The sequence below is a fragment of the Lepidochelys kempii genome, chromosome 13, assembly GCF_965140285.1.
Source record: "Lepidochelys kempii isolate rLepKem1 chromosome 13, rLepKem1.hap1, whole genome shotgun sequence".
Classification (NCBI taxonomy): domain Eukaryota; kingdom Metazoa; phylum Chordata; order Testudines; family Cheloniidae; genus Lepidochelys; species Lepidochelys kempii.
The window spans coordinates 11665557-11671695 of record NC_136392.1 but is presented as its reverse complement, the minus strand read 5'-3'; the positions used below and the strand labels follow the sequence as shown (position 1 = coordinate 11671695).

At 39.6% G+C, this 6139-nt stretch overlaps 1 protein-coding gene across 2 annotated transcripts in view; it reads left to right on the top strand.

Moving 5' to 3' along the window:
* The window catches only part of VAPB (VAMP associated protein B and C), a 58605-nt gene that overhangs the window by 461 nt on the left and 52005 nt on the right, over window positions 1–6139 (top strand). The gene's annotated exons all lie outside the window — the stretch shown is intronic.

Below are 6139 nucleotides of genomic sequence, written 5' to 3'. Positions count from 1 at the left end.
CGGGGGCTGGCGCTCGGCTCCAGCGGCTCAAATGTCCTTTGCGGGCCCTGGCCCGCATCCCCGCCGCTCTGCGGGCCTCCCACCGCTCTCTTGGGGGGGCAGGCGGCCGGTGCCCCCGGGGGTCTGCGTGGGGGCGCTGGGTGCTTCCGTCCGCCCCTAGGTCTGGACCCCCGGGGCTCTGCTCCGGCCTCGCCCCAATCCCCCGGCACCAGGCATGCCGGGAGCCCTGAAATTGCGAGGGACCACAAAGAGTGGGGAAGGGGTGTGAAATGTTTCTTGTCTTTTTCTGGGGTGTTTCCTGGGAAGGGGGGGGTGTCTTGTAGTGTGTGTGTGTGACACACACAATCGTGTGGTGTTGTGTAGTCAGAAGACTCCAGCTTCAGATTTCTCATCTTCCCCCCGCCCACTCCAGAGAAGCCCTACCCTGAAATAATCTGACCTTCCACGTCGCCTCGGTGGTATCATTAGGACAGGATGAGAAACAACCCTTCTACCTTTTTTCTTCTATGTATGATTGCTCTCTGCCTTGAGTTTGTCTCATGGTGGGTGTAATTCAGTAGGACTATATATATGGCGTCTTTTATGTGAGCTGTATCCTGACATACTCCTATGGATTAAATAATCTGATTGTGGTCTTAATTACTAGCTCTGGCTGCTGTGATTTTTAGAGGTGTAGTCAAAGAAGAATAAAAATATTTTACGCTGAGATAGAAGCCACCACTTGGCATAAGTGAATGGTTTTGTGGCTCCTACTTCCTGGAGCAGCTTTACAGCCATCTGAAAGCTGTCAGAATTACATGTAGCTGGACCATACAGGGCCCTGGAACATGTGGAATGGATTTCAGTTTGTGTATGAAAGAAAATCTGGGATTTCTGGCCTTGAATCTGGTAATATTTTTTTTCTTTATTTTATAAACTTCTAAAATAAACACATTCCTAATAATATGTTCAGGATTTTATTTTAAAGAAGAACCTCCTGTGAACAGATTAACTTTATTTGCTCTTAAATTATGATGTTAAACAGTCCAGTCCATCAAGTTGTAACACAATCTACTTAGGTTACATATCAACATTGATAAATTCGCAACATCCCTATATATTTGTTAACTTGGTCATTAATAAATATCTCAAAAATAATATGGTAAACAGTTATTAAAAAGAACAAAAACGTAGTAACAAATATGATATGGAGTGAATGTTTTTATTTTGTTGCAAATTAAGATAATTGCATGTTGCCAAGGCAATAATGAGTTAAACAAAATTTAGAAGCAAACTATTGCAGTATAATATAGTAATATAAAAATTAAAAATTTAGCCAGTAATTTCCATTCCAAAATTATTTCCATCAGATTTAAAAATCAGCATCGAACGTGTATGGACAAAAGAACTGACCTTTAATCAGCATTCAGTTGTGACTGAAACATAATAATTATTTGTTGGGGGGGCTGGAGTTGTACATTGTTTCTCTTTCACAAAACACAATCAGTTTTAACAACTCCCAAGATCTGCTGGGATAGAGAGATGACCAGTTGTTGATCAAATAATGCACAGCTTCAAGATTCAGGACTAAACTGTTAGCATCAGTGAAATTGTCAACTACTCACTAGATTTTATTGATTTTACAGCCATATGACAGGAATAGTAATGTGTAAAGGACAGTGATTTCTACGCTTTGATATACTGTAGCATTATGATAAGAGGAAACCTACCATGTAAATGTCAAGTGACAATTTTCAGATATTAAATGACTTGATTTAAACTTGTGCTTAAACATCTACACTAGAACAAGATTTATCATAATGCATCTTTGGCATGCAAAGATTCAATTATTAGTAATTTTTAGCCAGTTTCCCTGGGGAAAATACCACAGATTTGTTCAGAAAAGTCATATTTTAAGTAATCAGGAAGTTTATTCTGCTCTGGGTAGTGCTTATGTGACCTTTTTTTTTAATTATGTGTTGCCTATGAATATGTCAGACATTTCATTTTTCAGCTAGGTACCCTTATTTTAGAAGGGATATTTTGTATCATATTAGTAGATAAGAATTGCTGAGAGATATCAATAGCAGAAGATACTCCATTCCTTTATATCATTGTGTGCTGCCATGGTGTTCTTCCCTGGAAGATCTCGGAGAACTTTGTAGACACTAGTGACGTCAGTGAAGAAGGATTGTGATCTAAGTTTCATAATGCATATGTTGGATATGGGCGGTATAAAGATCTCAGCACTGAAATAAGGAGTCTGGTGGCACCTTAAAGCCTAACAGATTTATTTGGGCATAAGCTTTCGTGGGTAAAAAACCCACTTCTTCAGATGCATGGAGCCAGTTCAGAGTTGAAAACAGAGGTGAAGTCTCCAACTCTAAAATTATTATACCGTTCTGTTACTTTGGAAGACTAGAAAGATGGTTACCACCTTGAAGAATATATCCAGAGGTGGAGAGCATGCTGAGCTGTAGTATAATGTTGAGAGAGTCTTCCTTGGGATAGACAAGAGAGGGGTTGCTGCCAATTCCTCATTTTCAGGTTACCTAACGTTGTCCATTGTAAGAGATTTTTTTATGCCATTTTTGAAAATCTCTTACACCTCCATTGTTTGCAGCACACCTTTGAAATTCAGCTATGGCATTAAGTCTTTTATTTGTACCAGGGCATGCTGTTCAGGTGTTGTTAAAATCTAATCTGTTTGAAAAAATCACCATTCTTTTTCCCTCACTTGCTATGGCAGGCTGTCAAAATAAGTGAATGTGAACCTTCTATAGCCAAGCACCCTCCACTACCAAGGCAACATCAATGGACTAACCACATACTAAGCTGGAAACTTAGCTAGAGAGGGAAGAAGGAGAGCGAGAGTGAGAGCAAGACCAGGTTCTCTGCTCCCAACCCAGCATATGGCTACAGCAAACCATTCCCTCCACCTCCCCCAGCCCTAGCATCATTTGGAATAGGAGCCTGAACCCCATGTGGTGAAAGAGCCAGTCAGGCTGCCCTGCTCCCAACCCCTTGTTAACTGCCTTCTGCTGTTGCTGGCCAATGTAGTTAGTCCTGTAGCTCAAGTGGTAGACGTTTTTGCTGAAGGTTCAGGGTTCAAACGCTAATGATGTACGATGGCGAGAACTGTTCGAATTGTGTGTGTGTGTGTGTGTGTATATATATATATACACACACACAATTTCCTTGTAAAAACTAGGAAATTAAATGTAAAAACTGTTTAAAAGAATATTATTTAGATTACAAAGTCAAGCACTTGAAACATTTTGATAGTTTTTAATTACATGATCATACTGTTTTTTCCACAGGACTCCTGCCTCATTGAGTGTACAGTATGGATCCCCAAGGGGACAAAATTAAAATTGTATAGACACCTTATTGAAAACTAGTTTTAGAGACATGATTGGTCTGTTAATGCCAGCAAGTACAATTTCATTAGGGAGTAACCATTTTAGGACTTAGCTTATTTTAAATATAATTGTAATGCTGTTGCTTCCTGCCCAGGTTGGGGAGATGTAAGGAAGTGTTCTTTAATACAGTAGTCAGAGAAGTTACTAAAATGAAATGGCCTGGATTGGGCAGATGAGATCTTGCATCAGATTTCTTAGAGGCTAGCCACAGGTAGGCCCTGAGTTGTGAATCAGCAGTGTGCTGTGGTGCTCCCCAGTTGGGAAATAGGAATACTGCCAAATGCATGAATTTAACAACTTGGAAGACAGACCAATAAGAATTACTTCCAGTTGGAAATGCTGTTTCCTGTTCCCAGTGCACAAGCACCTGCTTCTGCATATATGTTTTACGACTCCATGTAACTTCATTTTCTGAAAAGAGCAGAAAAATAACCCTGGAATGAGGTGTACACTTTACTTTTCCTGTTTAATCATAAACACTACTTTGGCATTGGCTTGAGGCTTGGTAGTGTTTTTTGCAAGCTATCATCTGTCATTAGTTCAGACTTACCCTAAATCCCTTAAATCTGAAAGTGGATGTCTGATGCTTAGGGTAGTTCGTGAACTAGGGTTCTCAGTCCAGTTGCTTGTGGTAATCTTTGTCTACTACAAGCAGCTCATCAGCATAATTGACTCTATCGCTATCAGTCTCAGCAGAGAGGCTAAGGACTGAATAGGTCATGGAGATGAAACTATCCTGTCTCCTCTACATGTGGTTTCTATACTCCAAGTTCTAAGCATGCTGTTGGTAAGGGTTCTTAGGTAAGAACAATGCAAATTTCCAAAATGTTGTATCTGTGTTGTGGCTAAATGGGGATTTCCTGTGTTGTCACTAGAATGGGTGCTGATCTGTGTACACAGAAATCATTTAAAAAAATCTTCTTAAAATTGCCTTTTAGATATGAATAAAGAACAAAACTGAAAAAGCATACAGTGCTTTCTTTAAACTCTTAGAAACCATGAGCCTTTCTGGATTCATGCATAATGGCAGTCTGTACTAGGATTTCTCTACTCCCATCTATTTGAATACTACTGTATGAATAGCTATCCACTACTCTGTTGGAAAACTTATCAGTTCACATTTCACTTTGATTAACAATCAGTTACATAATTAAAGTAAGTGGTTTTGTACTCTCTCAGAAAAATATTAATTTATTCCTGCTCATTTGCTTTTGATTATTAAAAAACCTAATACAGTATCTAAAGAACAGCTAAATTTCCTAAATTTATACAAATCTCAACACACAACCCAAATATGAAACACAATGAATCATTTTCCTAGCAACACTTAAATATTGTCAGTTTGTTACAGTAGCTCTTTTTGCAATGCTACTAAAATCAATAACTTATTCTAACTATGCTAAATGTTCTTTACAGTAGAGCAGGCATGCTGTGTACCTCCTTGAATTGTACTGATTTTAAGTGCATCATTAGTATTATCTTTATAATTAACCGATCACTTTTCATCAGTTGTAACTTTATGGAAACTTAGCATCACTTTAAAAGAAACACTGAAGATACAGTAAGTTATAGTTCATGGCAATCTTTATATCCCCCAAAAGGATTCCTTCAACTTTTCATCTTTTGAAAGTGTGAATTTTTTTAAGTCTATATCTGTTTCATATATTATGGTTATGGATGTGTTAGTAGCAACTCCATAGGTGAGGTTGAGTGTGTGTAGATATATAGTCTAGTTATCACAGTTTTACCATTTTTGAGTCAACTATCTCTTGCTGTATCTTTTGTATGACTCCATGATCTAAAATTGGCTTATGAGTTGTTTTTCAAAGCAGTCTAAGAGATGTAGCCACATCTTCTATTAATTTTAATGGAGGATATATCTAAATCTGTTCTGCAGAAAAGGACCTAGGGGTTACAGTGGACGAGAAGCTGGATATGAGTCAACAGTGTGCCCTTGTTGCCAAGAAGGCCAATGGCATTTTGGGATGTATAAGTAGGGGCATTGCCAGCAGATCGAGGTTCGTGATCGTTCCCCTCTATTTGACACTGGTGAGGCCTCATCTGGAGTACTGTGTCCAGTTTTGGGCCCCACACTACAAGAAGGATGTGGAAAAATTGGAAAGCGTCCAGCGGAGAGCAACAAAAATGATTAGGGGACTGGAACACATGAGTTATGAGGAGAGGCTGAGGGAACTGGGGATGTTTAGTCTATGGAAGAGAAGAATGAGGGGGGATTTGATAGCTGCTTTCATCTATCTGAAAGGGGGTTCCAAAGAGGATGCCTCTAGACCGTTCTCAGTGGTAGCAGATGACAGGACAAGGAGTAATGGTCTCAAGTTGCAGTGGGGGAGATTTAGATATTGGATATTAGGAAAAGCTTTTTCACTAGGAGGGTGGTGAAACACTGGAATGTGTTATGTAGGGAGGTGGTGGAATCTCTTTCCTTAGAAGTTTTTAAGGTCAGGCTTGACAAAACCCTGGCTGGGATGATTTAATTGGGGATCAGCCCTGCTTTGAGCAGGGGGTTGGACTAGATGACCTCCTGAGGTCCCTTCCAACCCTGATGTTCTGTGATTCTATGATAAATCCCCTAGACTATTTTGAAAATTAACCAGGGTCTGTTTTCATTGCCTGCTTGAAAACTAAGCCATTATGGCTTGTGTTAAGGACCTGTTAACTGCTGGAAATGGCTCTCCTGCTGGTAATAGCTCATCTTAAGTGATCACTCTCCTTACAGT